Source organism: Panthera tigris, chromosome B2 (genome assembly GCF_018350195.1).
Source record: "Panthera tigris isolate Pti1 chromosome B2, P.tigris_Pti1_mat1.1, whole genome shotgun sequence".
In the NCBI taxonomy this organism is placed as follows: Eukaryota; Metazoa; Chordata; class Mammalia; order Carnivora; family Felidae; genus Panthera; species Panthera tigris.
In genome coordinates this window covers 136,663,303-136,682,422 of record NC_056664.1, presented here as the reverse complement: position 1 = coordinate 136,682,422, position 19,120 = coordinate 136,663,303, and positions in this window count along the sequence as shown.

Below are 19,120 nucleotides of genomic sequence, written 5' to 3'. Positions count from 1 at the left end.
CTCCCCCACCCCCATTCACATAACTGAAACTTTGGGCAGTTTAGAATCTACTTGTCAAATCAATCTCGGCACAATGCTCTATTACCTGTCATGATGCCAGTGGAGAGTACATCTCCTTGCCCTGAAGATTCTGGAAAGTCTGAGAGGCAACTCAGGAACCCAAAGCCTTTAAGAAGCTTCTCATTGGGATTTTTCTCAGGCATACGACCATTCCCCTATTTGAACACTGACAAAAAAACAAAACAAAACAAAACAAAACAAAACAAAAAACACTCATAAAATTCTTCCTTTTATTCAGTAAATGATCCATTAGAATAATTTTCTAAATTTAAGATTTTTTACCTTCAACTTCATCATTAATGGGTGTTACATAAAAAGCAAGCCTTTGTATTTAACGGCAAGTCACAAATTTAGTATACTTTGGTTTATTATAAGAAAATATTCAGCATTTACTATGGGGCGACCTGATTAGGTGGAGACTGGAAGTGTGGGCAGTGAAAGGATTCGCCCAAATCAGAACAAAGGAGATAGAAATTTATTGAATACACTGTGAGGGACCAGCGGGCAGAACAGCAAAACAGAGACTGTCGGCCAGGAGGAAGTGGGAGGGGGTTGTTGTTAAGGAGGGGAAGTGAGGAGGTATGGGAAGGTATGGAATTTTCCTTTTTTGGTAACTGTGCCTGCTTGTAAGAAGCCCATTGGTCAGCTAAGGCTTATGGGTTTTTGAGATGGATTGCCTAATTAGCCTGTTTGTGATCAGCCTGAGGGCCCCTTTACCTTACTCAGGTTTCCATCGCTCAACTCTGTTGCCTAAAAGTGGCCTCTACACCTACTGTATTGAGGTCCTGTTCTAGTACCATAGAGTGAGTGATAGTCTGGCACAACTGTCATCCTTCAGAATTTAGGGTTCCAGGGCTTGCTACTGATGTGGATCCTAAATTTGCCATTCTACAAATTAAATGCAACAAGATTGGCTTAGAGGTGTTAAAAAAAAAAAAAAGCAGAAATCAACTTGGTAAATTTAGAGATCTAATTGGTTTTATTCAGCTCTTCAGGGATTGGGCAACGTCCCATCTAGCAAATAGAAGGGAGCTCGTGGGGAGTGGTACAAATGGAAGATTTTTATAAGCAGAAGGAAAGAAACAAGGGGGTTATTAGGAAAAGAAAAGAAAGAATGGTTTCAGGCAAGGTCACCTTCCCTGAGAGTAAGGGCGGAGGTCTTACCATGCAGACTACCTCACTAGTGCTGATCAGGAAGACTGATTGGTTTAAAATTCTGCTTCTAGGAGAGCTGAAACTGCAATGACATTAGGATTAAGTCTTGGTGGAACATGGCATCGGTGACTCCATTTGGGGCTTGTTGTTTCCTTTTAACATGCCTCCAATGAGACTCGGGGGGAGAGAAGCCCCTTCAATGCGCTGAGGGATGCTCTGACATTTACCGAGCCTTCACAGAGGTGATATTGGAGTAGGGTCTGGAGGGATGCAATTTATATGCGGAGAAAACTATATAAAATTTCTGTACTGACCCTTTAAGGTATTCTTTTTTTTTTTTTTTAAGGCTTATTTATTTTGAGAGAGAGAGAGCGAGCATGAGCAGGGGAGGGGCAGAGAGAGAAGGAGAGAGAGAATCCCTAGCAGTCCCTGTGCTGTTAGCATGAATCCATGAACACAGAGCCTGGTAAGGCTCAATCCCATGATCCATGAGATCATGACCTGAACCGAAATCAAGAGTCAGACGCTCAACTGACTGAGACACCCAGGTGCCCCTCATCTTATTTCTTATATCAGCTAATATGTCAATAATTTGGGAGAACTTCTAAGTTGCTCCTCTATTATTTATGAGCAAATATTATATTGTTATTTTGTATCGAATAAGATATACTTATGTAATAGAGGCATTTTCATTGATTTTTTTTTTTTTAGGAAAAATCATCTTCATCTACCTAACGCCCAAGTATTTCACCAACTTCAGTATAACTCAAATTAAATAAATTATTTCCCATGAAATGTCAGTCAATCTTTGTCTTTGCAGACTAATGTAATGGACAAATGGCAGTGCTACAGGATTTATTTTATTTTTTTTACCTCAATCCCCAGGATTGGTTGTCTCGCGGCTTCCAGAATGAAAAGGTGGACACAGAATAAAATGAGCAGCAGTTAAAAGTTTATTAGAGGGGCGCCTGGGTGGCTCAGTCGGTTAAGCATCCGACTTCGGCTCAGGTCATGATCTCCCGGTTCGTGAGTTCAAGGCCCGCGTCAGGCTCTGTGCTGACTGCTCAGAGCCTGGAGCCTGTTTCGGATTCTGTGTCTCCCTCTCTCTCTGACCCTCCCCCGTTCATGCTCTGTCTCTCTCTGTCTCAAAAATAAATAAACGTTAAAAAAAATTTTTTTAAAAAAAGTTTATTAGAGCTTAAGATCAGAAAGTAAGAATAGTATGAAAGTTCTCTTTACAGAGGGCTCTTTACATTTGAAAGTGAATGCCTAGAACTATACACATTGGCCTTTGGTTTATAAGGTTCTGGTTAGGCATCCCGCTTCCCCTTTCCCCCTTGTTCCTTCTCAGGTCCTTCACTTATGGCTTGATAACTCTAGGTCCTGGGTTGTCCATTCCTGATTGGCCCGATTCCATTGTGTAAAGAGTCAGCCGCCTTGATGGTGACACTTTGCTAGGGGCAAAAGAGAACCTTGGCTTAACATTGTCCCAGAGGATACTATAAATCTACTTCCTTTATCTCAACTGCCCCAAGATATATGCTGACAATCGTACTCCAAGCTTATGCCCCACCCCCATATACATCTGAAGGGTCTCATAACTGGGGTTTTATTAAACAGTAATAAGTGGTATTTCCCTGGCAACAGCTAGCCCCTCAAAGTCCTGGAAACCTTGCTTCCAAAATACCTTAGAGACTTAGTCTATCCCTGACCCCCTCCCAACCTGAGGGTATATAATGAATTACCCATCACAACCCCAGTGCAGTTCTTCCTGCCCATGGGTCCTGTCCCCATCCTTTCATACAAGCACCATTTGCACCAAAGATGTCTTCAAGAATTCTTTCTTGGCCGTCAGCTCCAGACCACCCCACCCTCACCCCAAAACTTCATCACAGGGACCCCAGTTCCTAATCTTTCCCTCTTTGCCTATTTTATCCTATCTTTCCCTATCAGAGCATCCAGGAAAGGATGTCAGTAATTAATAATGGAGTAAGTATGTAATTATGGAAATGCAATCTTGAAGTATTCACTTGTGTGGGAGTGCAATATATCATATGAATCTTCATTTGGAGTGGCAAAGGTACAATAGATTTTGGAAACTAACTTTTTTACACAAGTGATTTCAAGTAAGTCATCCTCTTGATCTTTGTGAGCTGCATAGAGTCTTAAATCATATGCTTACTCTAACTGCTAAATTACGGGAAACTCTTGCTTGACTTGATAAATTATCTGGATCTATACATACCTTCGTTGCTTATATGTGAGCCAAGATGGAGTGGAGCCTCTGAAAACCAACCACACTGCTGCCGTTATCCAATTTCCTTCCAATGATGATTCATGCAGTTTCACAATTCCAAAGGTCACTGAAGGTTGTGTTTGTGCAAATTTGGGAAGGCTGTGGGAATCAGAAGATAACTCGAGGCCAAGTTCTGTCATCATCATGTGCTATCAAAGGCTCTGATAAGCCTTAAACATGAAACTACCCATTCTCCCGAAATGATTTCTTCAAGGGGGAAAAAAAAACCAGTAGCTGGGAAAATAAAACCTAAAGCAACGTTGGTAGTTTGAAAAAAATACATGCAGGTGATTTCAGCAAAGAGAAACCAGAGATGAATATGCTATTCATTAAAAATTTGGTGTTTTTCCCCCCTAATATTAAGTATTTACATTCAACTTGTCTTTGCTTTGAAGAAACAGGACCTAGTGAAAGACACAAATTTGGAATATTTCAGATGGTAAGGAAATAAGGCCATAGTGTAGACAATGTTAAAAGAGAAAAACAAGCCCAAATTGGAATCATTTGTCCCCAAAGACAAACCAAGGCTCAATTACAATTTCCTCCTATTCCAGGAATGTAACCTTTTATAAGTCAATCTGAATTTTCTGATCAGCACTAGTGAGGTCATCTTCATGATAAAAGCTCTGCCTTTCCTTCCCAGACAAGAGATGTCTTTTCTTTTGTTTTGCTAATAACTTCTTGCTCCAAATTTCTTCCTATAAAAAACTTCTATTTTGTACGACTCCTTGGAGCATCCCTGTCTTTACATGGTCTCTTTTTGCCATTTTTGGAAATTCTTTTTCTTCTACACAGTATTTCTACACCAATACAGAATTAGAGGCAAGTACTTCAATTACTGTTCTCAATTTTAATACTGACAAACAAATAAAACAAAGCAAAACCATAAAGTAATCTTGTATTGACCACATTCGCACTGAATGAAGTTTTAAATTTCCTCTAGAGGGCGATGGAAAGGCTTTCCTCAGGGGGCCAGAATTCCTGGTGCATTGTGGTAATAATGCAAGGTACTAAACTGAAATTTGACCCCAGGAATAGCTTGATCACTCTTATCCTATGTTTTAAAATAAACCTTTACTCCTTTGTTTCCTCCTTGCTTCCTAATTTTTCCTTCTTTGTGGAGTTGTGTGTGTGTGTTTACTCTTCAAAATGTACTTCAGGGACCCGCAGGGTGTCTGGGTGGTTCAGTTGATTAAGCCTCCAACTCTTGATTTTGGCTCAGGTCATGATCTCTGTGTTCGTAAGTTCGAGCCTCAGGTCAGGCTCTGGGTGCTGACCATGCGGAGTCCACTTAGGATTCTCTCCCTCCCTCTCTCCCTCTCTCTCTCTGGCCTTCCCCGGCTCTCTCTCTCTCTCTCTCTCTCAAAATAAATAAACAAACATTAAAAAAAAAAAAAAGAGTGGAGCCATGGTGGACCAGTAGCACAAGGGACATGTGGCCAGGGTCAGCCTTGGCTTACTTATACTACTTTGTTGACCAGTTTATTAAGCCTGGTGATGCTACTCCCACATTTCACATCAACGTGCTTAGATACCCTTCCAATGTTTCTGGCATCCACTTAACTACAGTCTTGAAGAGAAAATAATGGCATTTGCAAAAGTCTTTTTCTTATTTTTTATTTTTTAAGCTTATTTATTTATTTTTAAGAGAGAAAGAGTGTGTGTGAGTGGGGCAGGAGCAGAGAGAGAGGGGGACAGAGGATCTGAAGCAGGCTCCATGCTGACAGCAGAGAGCCCGACGTGGGCCTCAAACTCAGAAACTGTGAGGTCATGACCTGAGGCAGACACTTAACTGACTGAGCCACCCAGGCACCCCCTAACAAAAATCTTTAAAAAATACTTAAAGGGGTGCCTGGGTGGCTCAGTTTGTTAAGTTTCTGACTTTGGCTCAGGTCATGATCTTGTGGTTTATGGTTTGGAGCCCCGTGTTGGGCTCTGTGCTGACAGCTCAGAGCCTGGAGCCTGCTTCAGATTCTGTGTCTCCCTCTCTCTCTGCCCCTCCCTGCTCGTGCTCTGTGTGTCTACCTCTCTCTCAAAAATAAATAAACTTTAAAAACAATTTTTTTAATTAAAAATATTTAAACATAATAAATATTCTTTCCTTTAATATATACCACAATTTCTTTTAAGTTTATGAAACATACATTTTATGCTTGGTTTGACTCTATTTTATGTCTCATATCCTCTGGTATTATTTCCACATGTTTTAAGCCTCTTTGTTTCCTAAAGAAAAATTTAGAAAGTAATCTCACTGCTACTTCAACCTCATTGTATTAGTCATTTCACCTTTCTCTCAAGAGCCATGGAAAACTTGTGTCAAAGCTTTGCTCAGGAGAAACAAATCACAATGACAGCTGATGTTCCAGAGTACAACAAAGAAAGAAAGAAAGAAAGAAAGAAAGAAAGAAAGAAAGAAAGAAAGAAAAAGAAAGAAAGGGGCGCCTGGGTGGCTCAGTCGGTTAAGCATCCGACTTCAGCTCAGGTCACGATCTCACGATCCGTGAGTTCGAGCCCCATGTCGGGCTCTGCTGACAGCTCGGAGCCTGGAGCCTGCTTTGGATTCTGTGTCTCCCTCTCTGTCTGCCCTCCCCCGTTCATGCTCTGTCTCTCTCTGTTTCAAAAATAAAATAAAAAAATAAAAAAAATAATGAAAGAAAGGAAAGAAAGGAAGAAAGAAAGAGAAAAAGCATAAAATAATGAAAACTGCTAAATAGAGGCATGGAGTCAGTCGTATATAAATCTTGGTTCTGCCACTCACTATTTGTGTCAGCTTGGGTAAGTTACTAAAGAGAGGAGCCTAAGATTCCTCATCTTTCATTAAGACAATAAAAACTATTTTTTTTTCCATTGTGACATAGCTTTGTAAAATTTCTTACACTGTACTTGGCACTTACAAGGTACTTCAATACAGTTCAATACACACTGTTTTGTCAGGCATGGTGCCTGACCCTAGCAGGATGAAGGTGCAAAGACAGGCTCCTGGATGCAGGAAGTTCACGGTCTCGTTTGGTTCCTACCATGCCCCTGGCGCCTCTTTCCTTCAAAGCATCGCTTGGAAAAACACCCTCCCAAAGGATTACAAGAAACGCCGAACAGTGATGTTCTCCAAATCTCATGTTGGAAAAGGTCTTGATGTGAGGTTACTTGATGAAGGTCTATGGTTTGGAGAACATTCTATTAATAGAACTGCAAGCACAGATGGCCTGGAGTTCTTTTCAGGGACAGCTTTCTGAACAACATCCATGGCAGCTGGTTTCAATGACATGGTCTTTACCAGTAGAAGAAGGAGTCAGGTGGCCTGGCTGAATTTCAACTGGGTGGCACTTCATGGAATTGGACACTATTTAGCATAAATTTACTGATTTTTGAAACAGATTGTCTTGTGATTTTACTACTCTTTCTTTAGGAAGAGGGGGTTCATCTGCTGTGAAGCTTAGTGTGGTTACCTCCTTTCTAGCTCATACTTTGCTTCTATGTAATTGGTCAATGCCAGTTGTGTTTCAGGTAGAGAGAGAACCAAAACTAAAAGTAAAGGTAAAATTCATTTTAAAAATAGCATGTGATGTGAAGCCATGGAACAAGCTTCTAATGCTGCCAATGCCATTTGGCTTAAGTTAACATCACATTCAACACTGCTCTCTATCAGTTGTCACTCTGTGAAAAAAATCTCAAACGGGGAGAAGGCTCAGTGGTACCTGAACATGATATTTTTGTTGAGATGGGGCAAGAGAACTGGTCAAAGGGATTTTTCTTTTTACTGTTTTAAGTACTGACACACCAAAGAACTATTTGAACTACTGTTACAAAAGGAAACAACAACAAACTTCAATGGCTTTCTGTGCTCTAATTGGCTGCAAAACGCACAGAACTTGCAAGCTGAAATTGTCACTGTGTCAGCTAGCCAGTCCACGGGATTCTTTTCTTCTCAGCATCTACCAGTAGATTGCAATGATAGGCTGAGCCATGACCTTTGATCGGTGGGCTTTGCCATAATGGTTGTGGTCAGAGAAAAGGAGCTTGAGGACCGCTTGTTTAGTGCTCCTCAAAGATGAATAATATCAGAATTACCCAGAAGAGCTTCTACAAAAAGTCACATTTCTGGGTTCCATGCCAAGATTCTGATTTTGTAGGTTCAGGGTGGGGCTTAGGATCACATATTATAAAACTTCTTAGGAGATTCTGATAATGAACCAGAATTTAAGACATAGTTGAGACAAATGTGCTTCTGGTTGTATTTCTAGTAACTAGGCTTCTGCCTTTTCTATCTTGTCCCCCATTCCCAGTAACTAAATCTTGGATATGTTTGTCAGTGTCCAAGTCCTTCTTTGCTACACTACTTAGAACACTTTTAAAACTGTGGGCTTCATTTTGCTCTTTCCAGTTGGCTTTATTCCCATATTCTAACATAGAACAGAGTCCTAAATTCTAAATCCCGAATAACCTGGACCATATAAAAGGCGACAGAATGCCCTGTTGCAGGCTTGTCTGGATTTGCAGTCTTTTCTGCTCTTGGGTTTCCTGACACTATGCTATTATTTCTTTGTCCACCTGCCATATTGTCTGACCTTATCTTCAGCTACTTCTCTGCACTACTATTGCCTGACATCAAGTCCCTGCATCAGGATTCTCAAATGTAGGCTTGCATATGGGTCCTCTGCAGTGTATGTTAAATAGATTTTTGCACTCATTTACCTGTTAATAAATCAGAAACCTTGAGAATTGATCTTAGGATTCTAGATTTTTAGAAGCACCTGGATAATTCTGATGGAGTTACTGCTGAACAATACTTTGAGAAAAAGAGCCCACAGCTAGGTTCATTTCCTTAAGTTTTGGTTCCTATTTTGTGGGCATATCTTATTCAAGTCTTAATTCATTTAGGTCCAATCCACCCTGCCGCTGTTAATATGCCACCCATCTGGCTGTGTGATGAAATACACCCACATTGAGTTAGATCCAAATGCTATCTCTTCCTATCTGAGATTAATCTTATCCTTTTCTGAACTTCCATTGCTGTCCATTTGTTTCCTTCTTTGGCTAGTCCCTGTATCCAATCTTGTATTATACACATTTAAGAAATTGCAATGTCCTCCTGGGCAGCCTCTGGCTCTGAGTAGTCTCTGTGTTTCCAGTGCTTGGCACAGTGACACAAGGCCTGGCACCTAGTGGGTGATTGGAAAGCTTATTGGATGAAAAAGAGAACTAGACTGGGAACTGCAGGTATAAAGCAGCTTTGTGACTTCCAGAGATTTACCCTCTTTTTAGAAGGGAGTGATTTGACAGTATTTCAAGACTTTATTTAAAAATGTCAAAAGAAAAAAAGAAAGAAAGAAAAGAAAAAGAAAATGTCAGGAAAAAGAAAAATCCTCCTAAAACAAATGACTGGTTGTAATAGTGGGAGAAAGAATATTGTAAGAAAAACTGTAAAATGACCAAGCTTTGGTCTTTCTGTCTGGTCACAGTTTTGACTAGGAGGTTGTTGATGGGTGGGACTTGGAAATTCTTCAGTGAATATGAGTTAGATGACAACAAAGCTGGGTTCTTAAAAATAGGGTGTGCAATATCTTAGTCTCTATAGTAGTTGCCTTTTTTTTAAGGTTAAAACAAACAAAATCAGCTAGCTTTAGAAATTGACTTCTCAGAAACATTTTTTTTCTTTTCAGAATTTGTAAAACACTTTCTATCAAAAGAGACCTCAATGTTGGACATCACTGTTGCATTTCAACACAAAGAGACCTACGTTTTCTCACAGTGCTTAATAAAACTAAGAAGCTAAAGACCAATTCACCTGCTCATTTTTCCTACAGTGCAGTTGATAACCAGACTTGGACTCTCAGTTTTCTTTCTTTCTTTCTTTCTTTCTTTCTTTCTTTCTTTCTTTCTTTCTTTCTTTCTTTCTTTCTTTCTTTCTTTCTCTTTCCCATCAAAAAACCCCTGGATATAGGGGCTCCTGGGTGGCTCAGTTTTTTAAGCGTCTGACTCTTAATTTCAGCTCAGGTCATGATCTCACAGTCATGAGATCTAGCCCTGCATCATGCTCCACAGTGAGTGTCGAGTCTGCTTAAGATTCTCTCTCTCTCTCTCTCTCTCTCTCTCTCTCTCTCTCTCTCTCTCCCCCCCAGCTCCCTCTCACTCCCCCCTAGCTCTCTCTCACTCTCTCAAAAAAAATTAAAATAAAAAAAATTTTTAAATAAAAATAAATAAATAAATAAAATAAAATAAAATAAAATAAAATAACAAAGATCTGGGTCTAAAGGAAAAAAAAACAACAACAAAAAGCCAAATCTGGATAGAAAGTATATAGGTAAGCTTTCGACATGATGAACTCAGCCAATGTGCTTATCCAGTCTTCTTGACATTATTTCAATCCTCTTTCCTCTAATAATCAGGATCCAGCAAGAAAGAAAAACCACACCAGTTAATTTGACAGGGCTTAATATGAAGAATTGTCAATAGGTGTTATTAGGGAACTGAAAATTTGAATAGGTAGGACTAGTGATTTACAGAGGTAGCAACTGCAGGAAGTAGGTTCATCCTTATGACTGGAATAAAAGAGAAAACACCAGGATTATTAAATTTAGATGTTAAGAGTGGAGATTGGTGGTATTAGGACCCAGACCTGTGGGAAGGGGACTTCCTGGCTGTCATTAGTAGCCTAGTAATTTGTGAGAGGACACCCATGGAACATGTGAAGCCTGAAGGTTACAACATGAATGTATCAAAATCTGTGCTTTTGAGATGCTCACAAGGTAATAGGGAAAGTAATGATAATATATGTGAAGGCAATTTGCAAACTGCAAAGTATTACAAAAAGGTAAATTTCTATTGTAGTTATTACAATACATGTCATATGTATATCTACCATGGGCATTCAAATAAGATATTCTGGGGCAGCCTGGATTTCATCTGTCCCATTGTCGAATGATGTGTTAAGCTGTGGGACTTGATTTTTGGTTTAGAATATACAATAATCAGCTATAATACTACACATAGTAATAAGCTTCTAAATATACTTGATGATGACCTAGACTTATCAAATGTAACATAAAAATTTCAGTCTTTACCTTGCTGGTATTCAAGATCTGTTTATTCTAGTCTAACTGTCTTTCTTTTTTTTAAATTTTTTTTAATGATTATTTTTGAGAGAGAGGGAGAGACAGAGCACGAGTGAGGGAGGAGAAAAAGAGAGGGAGACACAGAATCTGAAGCAGGCTCCAGGCTCTGAGCTGTCAGCACAGAGCCCGATGCAGGGCTCGAACTTACCAACCATGAAATCATGACCTGAGCTGAAGTTGGTTGCTCAACCAACTGAGCCACCCAGATGCCCCTCTAGTCTAACTTTGTTGAGTTAACTTCAGATGGTTCTCGTGCCTACATTAGCTTCTTGGAGGCTGGACCCAGTGGAGTTGGGAGGAGTTGTGGAGTGTTGCTGTTGGGTACCTTTTGAGATAGTTTCGACACACAAAGCAGGGATTGAGTCATCAAATACAGGCAAAAAAATGTAAGCTGTTTTACTCTTTGTCATTCTATATTTTGTCTCATGGGCTATATGAAAAATAAACCACTGACCCAATCAAAGTAGGGATGCTGAGAAGCCAGGCTTTAATTAAGTTCTTGCAAGAGGGGGTGTCTTGATGGACAGGCACACAGGGGGCAGTTACATCAGCAATTTATCTCCTAGCGTACATGTCCCTCTCTTGATTCCTCATTGGCTGAGTACTACAGAGGTTACAGCCTAACTCAAAAGTTGCCCATGCCCATGTAAGGCCAAAAAGTACTCTGATTGGAACAAATGTACATTCTTTGAGATGACACACAGACTTCAGTTCTTTGGTGCATGCTCATTGCAAACCCTGTGAAAAATAAGCCCAGGAAATGGAGAGGGGAAGAAGAACCAGGGTTTGGGACTCCATTGTTGGGGGGCTCTGGTCCGTCCATATTTCCGATAGTTTGTAAACCTCTGGTTAACTAGACAGCACAGCTTTTATTTGGTATTTCTGAAAATGAATCATCTCACTCCTCACAGGTTAGAAATGGTTTATTACAAAAACTTTAAGAGTCAGAAAACAGTTAATCAAGAGTCCACAAATTACATATACTTACAGGTAGAAAATAATTTCATATCAACCTTTCTCAGATCTACTTGTAGACAGGTGGCAAAATCAACATTTGTGTTTGGGTTGATTACGAAAAAACATGAAATTTGAGTATGAAATAATGGGCATGGAGAATATTTCCTCTTGATTTAAGATAACAGTCTTTTGCTTTACCATTTCATCCCAGAAATCAGATGATTCACATAAACATTACATAAATACTCTGCATTTTGTCAACAAAGAAAGATTCTACAAATATCTGCAGCCAGGAGCTCTCCCTGTAATTAGCTTCTCATTATGCAACTCACCCTTCAATCCACTCAAATCGTCCTTCACGCTAATTGCATAATATTTCACTGTTAGCAGAATGTGCAATAGTGCTCTCACCATTTAACAAAAGTTGGATTCTTAATCCAGACCTTTTGTAAAATAAAGCACATTTCCTGGCACGCAGCACTTACAAAGTTTTGGTTGATGCATTGAATGTTGTTATAATTAAAAGATGAACAGGTAAAATTTAAGTGACACTTTATATCAATGTGATATGTTACTCAACAATACGTCTCATGTAGCCCAGTACGTCTCTGGATTCCTCCTTCTTATATTTAAAATATAAATAAATGACATCAAAATTACTTGTGCAGCTTAATGAGATGACTCATCAGATGTTATAAATTATAAAGACAGTCTATATTTAAAATATTTATGGTCTTTTTGTAATTGTTTTCATCTTCCCAAGAGCAATTTTATGATTAGTAATAGTAATACTTAATAATAAACCTTTTTGAGTCTTTCCTATGTGACCAATAATTTGCTAAAATCTTTACATGATTAATATCATTTCATAAAACATATTTACAAGTAAGATCCTATTATTGTTCCTATTCTATAGATTAGAAAAACTGAGGTGTAGAAAGGTTAAGTATCACTAGAAGATACCCAGTTAGCACATGGGCGAGCCAAGATTCAAGGCCAGGTCTTCCTGACATCAAGTGTTTTCAGAAGTAAGCTTGAAATGGAAATGAAACATAAAATAAGAAATATACTAAAATAATTGGAAATTGGAGTCTGAATTCTGAAAAAGTGACTTGAAGAGTCTATTGAATCAGAATGAAAACAAAAACAACCGGCGCCTGGGTGGCTCAGTCGGTTAAGCGTCCGACTTCAGCTCAGGTCATAATCTCACAGTTCGTGAGTTCGAGCCCCGCGTCGGGCTCTGTGTTGACAACTCAGAGCCTGGAGCCTGCTTCGGATTCTGTGTCTCCCTCTCTGTCTGCCCCTCCCCCGTTCATGCTCTGTGTCTCTGTGTCTCAAAAATAAACAAACATTAAAAAAAACCCAAAAAACTTCCAGTCCTAGGCACCATGAGTAGTGCTTAAAAATTCAATTATCAGGAAACATAATTTTATGTGTCTTTTGACTGTCCAACACCCCTTCTGTTGGGGAACCACCCCTTTCCAATTCTGTCTGGTGCTGGTGGGACTGTCAATCTTGGTCCTCCATCATCATAGAGATGGATATAAAGTAGCTGATATTTGGCCAAAGAACTCTCTGCTTTCAGCAGCATACACACACACACACACACACTCTCACACACACACACACACACACACACACACAGCACAGAGATCCATTAGATGACCAGGCACCTGATCGATACCAGATAATCAGAGTCCTCTGGAGTTGGTATTTGCATCCTGGATAAGAAGCTGTTTCTGTGGTTGTTAAACTGAGACTTTGCGAATCTTAAGGAGTTGATGGTTCTCGTGCTTGGCCCCATAGAATTAGACCATCAATTTAGAGGGAAGCAGAGATAAGGCCCAGCCTATGACATTAGAATTCAAGCCAAAGGTACCCTTGACTTTCCAGTCATGTGAACCAACAAGTGTCTTTGAGCCATTATGAGCTTTTCCCCCCATCACTTGCAATAGAGTTCTAACAACAATTTGTTCTCCAGAGTGGGTGTTACAAAGGATAGACTCTAAAGGGTAAAGTTAGCTAAGTGTAGGTGTGGCCAGAGTAGAGTCAGTTTCTTTACTCAGAGGTTAGACATCCTTGTGATACATTAGCAAATGAGCTAATTGTTTCTCCTAAGACCTCTGCATGTACTCTCTGCATAGAGGTGTTAATTCTATCACTGACCAACTGTATGTCTTTTTAGATTCCTTTAATCTAGAATAATCTACATATTTCCTCTGTGCCACTGATATTGTTGAATTATCCAAGCAAGTTGTTTTTGCATGATGTCCTACAATTTGTATGTGTCCCTAATTAGGATTTTGTTTATCTGATTTATCCTCATGATTTGAGTTTCTGTTTGCAACATTTTTTTGGCAAGATTACTACATAGGTGAAATTGTATTGTTTCCAGTGCATCACATTAGTAAGCAGATTAGTATGTTTGTCCTATTACTGTGAAGTTTAATCTCTGGGTTTTCTCCCATGAAAAGATGTATTTCTACACTGTGCAATTAGTAATGTTTGGAGCAATAATTTAAGACTTCAAGAATATCTTGTTAAACAAAAACATTTTACCCAATGGTTTTAGCATCCATTGATAGATAATTCTTGCCTGAATCAATTATTACATTGATAGTTCCAAAACAGTGATTTCCTAATTCTATAATTCCTTTTAGATTTATTAGCTGGCATTCTTCAGTAAAGAAGACTGTTCCTTCTTTTCTCCCCCACTTAAAAAAATTTGGAACGCAAATCATTTTTAAAATTTAGTATCTTATAATACATTTTTGATTAATTTTGTAATTCAACTACATCCATATTTTACCAATAATAACTCCCAAATCTTTTGCCTATCCTTTTTAATGAATTTTCTTATTTTGTGGCAAAACAAAATATTCTATCCTCTTCTTGTACTTTCCTTGCTGCAATTTATGAGGATATGCTCATTGCTATTGGAGTTCTCATTGCCTCTAGACTGTGTGTGTGTGTGTGTGTGCACACAAAAATATATGTAAGTATATATATGTATATATTTATGTTTATCTATATATATATATATAGAGAGAGAGAGAATGAGAGATAGCTCATACCGATATCTTGAGACATAATTCCACATTAAGATCCTCCTCTCCACCCTCGATTTCATATTTGTATCTTGTTCAACAATGTCAACAATGTCAACACTCTATTTTACAAAACAAACATATTTTCAAAACTGCTACACTGATACCACTTGCCACAACAAACAAATCAAGTAAAATTCACAATTTCATGGCAGTTATTTGTGTCCTTAAAATATATCCCATTTAGGGTACAGAGCACTATATTAAAAAGTTACTTGATTTAATTTGATTCTATATGGTTATATTATTAATTTTATATAGATATACTTTTTTTTTCTAATTGTATTCTATTTTACTCTTTCTTCTGGTCCTTATGGATTTTGCTTTTTTTTTTTTTTGACCATGAAAATACTAATGCTATTCTAAAATAAAGATTATATAAAGAGATATACTCAGAGAAATCTCTCTTTCTGATCTCTTTTCTTATCCCACTACCCTTTGTTGTAAGTGATGCCACTTACTTTGCATATATCCTGCCTTCCTGGGGATCTTTTCATGCAAAAAGCAAATACATACATATCCCCCTCCTCTCTTTTTTATACAATTTTATATAAAACATACAAAATACATGTATTGTATATGCATACAAAATATATATACAAGAATATATTTTATACAAAAAATATTCTTCCATCTTGAATTTTTCATTTAACAATGTATTTTAAAAATCACTCCACATCAGTTTATAAGGATGTTTCTAACTACTTCTTTTTCAGTTGCAGAGTACTCCATGGTGTGGACATACATACTTATGTATGTATATATAAGCAATGACACTGTTTTCACTATTTTGTGATGAGACAGAATGCCACAGTGAATAACCTTGTTCATATGTTTTAGTATTATTGAGATATATCTTTAGCATAAAATCTTAGAAATAAGATTGTTGCAGCAAAAGGTAAATTAATATGCTGTTTTGTGAGCTATTATCAAAATCTGCTCTATATACATTTTACCTTGAATATTATCAGTAATGTATGAATTTTGGAGAATATAATTCCATGATAAATGGTACCTGTTTATTTTTTTAATTTGCATTTCTCTTATTAAGCGCGAGGTTGAACATCTTTTCATATGTTTATGGACCATTAATATCTCTTTGTGTGTGTGTGTTTGTGTGAGAAAGAGAGAGAAAGAGAACGATTTGTGTACTTTGTCCATTTCTGTATCTGTTTTTTTATACTTTGCTCATATTTTAAGTATTTATGTATCAGGGACATAGAGCTTTATAATGTACATTGCTGATTAGTTCTTACAGTTTGTCATCTGCCTTGACTTTGTGCTGTTTTTTGCTTGTTTGGTTAGGTTCTGTTTTTGTTTTTGTTTTTGTTTTTGTTTTTGCCATCTGCTATTTATTTGTTTGTTTGTTTATTGCCATGTATCTTTAACTTCAGTTTGTCTCTCAAATTCTTTCCAGATTATTCCCCAAGGAAAAAATATATATCACTGTGACTAAAAGAGACATGTGATCAAGGGATTTTGGTATTTTCTTTTCCCTTGCTTGTTTTTTTTTTAAATTTTGATTTTTGATTTTTGGTTTTTCAAAATGTTTTTATTTATTTTTGAGACAGAGAGAGACAAGCATGAGCAGGGGAGGAGCAGAGAGAGAGGGAGACACAGAATCCGAGGCAGGCTCCAAGCTCTGGGGTGTCAGCACAGAGCCCAACGCGGGGCTCGAACTCAGGGACTGTGAGATCATGACCTGAGCTGAAGTTGGATGCCCAACCGACTGAGCCACCCAGGCGCCCCCCCCTTGCTTGTTATTTTACACAGTCTTCACTTATAATGTTCAGTTGCTGTAACAGAGTTTTCATTCAATGTGTCTAGAATGCTTTCTACACCATGAAGGACTGTTTTTGAATTCTGTGCAGACAACACAATACATGAGTACATGGCCATGGAGAACTAGAACAATTTCCACTGATTACTTAAGTTAATTCACTCAAGTAGATAAATATTTCATGAAGATCATTAAATTATTTCTTCCAACTTTTGTAGCAAACAGATGTGTTTCACTATCACATCATTTATTTTTTATTTAAAAAGTATGTTAGGAATACGATTGAGTGCTTAAGAACTGTACAATGCATTGGATATTTGTACCTCAGAGTATGGAGGTAAAAAGACAACATTCATTGCCGTCAGAACAAGTGGTTTTTCACTCAATGTTTAAAGGATGGATTTAATGAAACTAGTTTCCTTTCCTTTCATTCTCTTGATAATTTTTAAAGTATTTTATGGCTTCATCTAAGTAATTTAGTGAATTCTTTATGTACTCCTCTGATTTGTCAATTAATTATCCAAACACAAATAAATGCCATAAAAACCTACTTAATGTACTAGAACTTTGTGCTTACATTTTTAAATTCCATGTTAAACACTTAGATCTGTGAGAGTATCGGCATGAGTAGAAAAGTTGAACAGAACTGATCCCAGAAGATTTGATGAACTTAGAAAAATTTCTTCGAACTTTCTTTTTAAATGTACATATTTATGTTTGATTCCAAATGTAACCACTGTATTATAGACATTTTGGGACAAAAGAAAAGGATGAAAAAAAATCTCCTAAGTTCCAACAGAATTAAACACAGAGGGCATTGTCATTTTACTGTGGCTTCCTATCTATTAGTCCATATGTAATTAGACATTTGTTAGGCACATATTATTTTTTTACACATGTGTATCCTCCATCGTATTTCTTCATTTATAATACTGTGCAATATTTGATTTTGCCAGATGTAAAATAATACATAACACTTCTGCATTTTTTCAATATTTTAAATTGAATTCACTTTTTAATTAAATGCTACCTTTTCATTTGAATCTTTAAATATTTGTAGGAATAGCTATAGAAGAGAGAAAAGTACAATTAAAAATTTAAATAGCAGATAAATTGATGAGGAAAATTAATTGCCATATTTTATGTATTTAGTCTCATGTAGTATTATTAAGAGTAAAAAATGTACACCCGAATGGCTGGCAGATTTACATATTCTTCTTCAGTAGCTAATGGTAATGATTATTTTTCAAGAATGTATGTATTTAAATGTTGGCCGTCATATCTCAATCATTTTTGTTTAGTTCATATACTCACTAATTCCTTTGTAATTGCATGGTCTAGCCTAAGGTGGGTAGAGAAGAAAATCAATATTTTCTCTGCTTGAGGTATTTTTATCTTAGTAGATGGTAAAAAATTTTTAATTTTTTAATAACATTTTTAACTTAAAAGTTTATCATTGGAATTGGAGCGTTTACTTTTATTCATTAAGAGAGATTACACTATATGTTGATAAATCGATAAGTACTCTGGATTGCATTTGAAAAGATTGGCCAGGGCAGAAAGCATCAGCAAATATCACTAACAGAAAACAAGCCAAAATGGTAGTCAAAGGAAATGAAGTTGTAAACTATTTGGTACTACTAAAGCCCTTTTGAAACTGTTGACAATTTATTCCCTTTGAAAACTATTTTCCTGGTTGGGCTTCAGTGGCACAGCATTTTTCTGGTTCTCTTGCTTTTCTTACTTATCTTCCTCTTTTAGCTCCTTTCAGTTGTACTACTGCATAGATGACTCCTCCAAATATGTTTAGGGCCATCATTTTTCTCCAGATAGAATTCTCAACAATTATGATACTTATTTAGCAATAATACAAAGACTACTGTAAATGAATCTTGCTTTTTTTTTAAGTTTATGTATTTATTTTGAGAAGGGGTGGGGAGGGGCAGAAAGAGAAGGGGAGAGAGAAAGAATCTCAAGCAGGCTCCTCACTGTCAGGGCGGAGCCCAAAGCAGGGCTCATACTCACGAACTGTGATAACATGACCTGGGCCAAAACCAAGAGTCGGAGGCTTAACCAACTGACCCACCCAGGCGCCCCTATAAACCAATCTCTTAATACCATATTAAAAATTCAGAATACATTTTGCTTATTCCCTGTCTTTGTATTCATTGAGCTCCAATGAGACTTCCTTTGTCATGCTTTGCTCACATTTCTTGTTCATTTCAGTTCCAGCTGCCATAATCCAGATCCTTATCACCTGACTCTTGGTTAATTATAGTGATATCCTTCTAATTTCTTCTTCACCCATGCACTGTTTATTCTGTTGCCAGATGAGTTTCCCTAAAATACATCTTGCATAGTAACTTTCCTGTTTATAGTCCTCGAAAGTTCCACATTACTTACTGGGTAATGTCTACTCCTGGCCCTGGAGGCTTTCTACTCCTGGCTTCAATTCAACTTTCTGGATTTTTCTTTCTCTGATTTTTTTTTTTTTTTCCGCTGCGCTATCTTCCATCTGTGCTTTCTTTTGGCTTGCTACTTCCTGCCTGGAATGCCTTTTCCATGTCCCTTTCTACCTTTACATATTTAATACATGAAAAGTCTCAATTTGGGGGGAAGTCTTCTTTATGAACTTGTAGCATTTGTGAACATG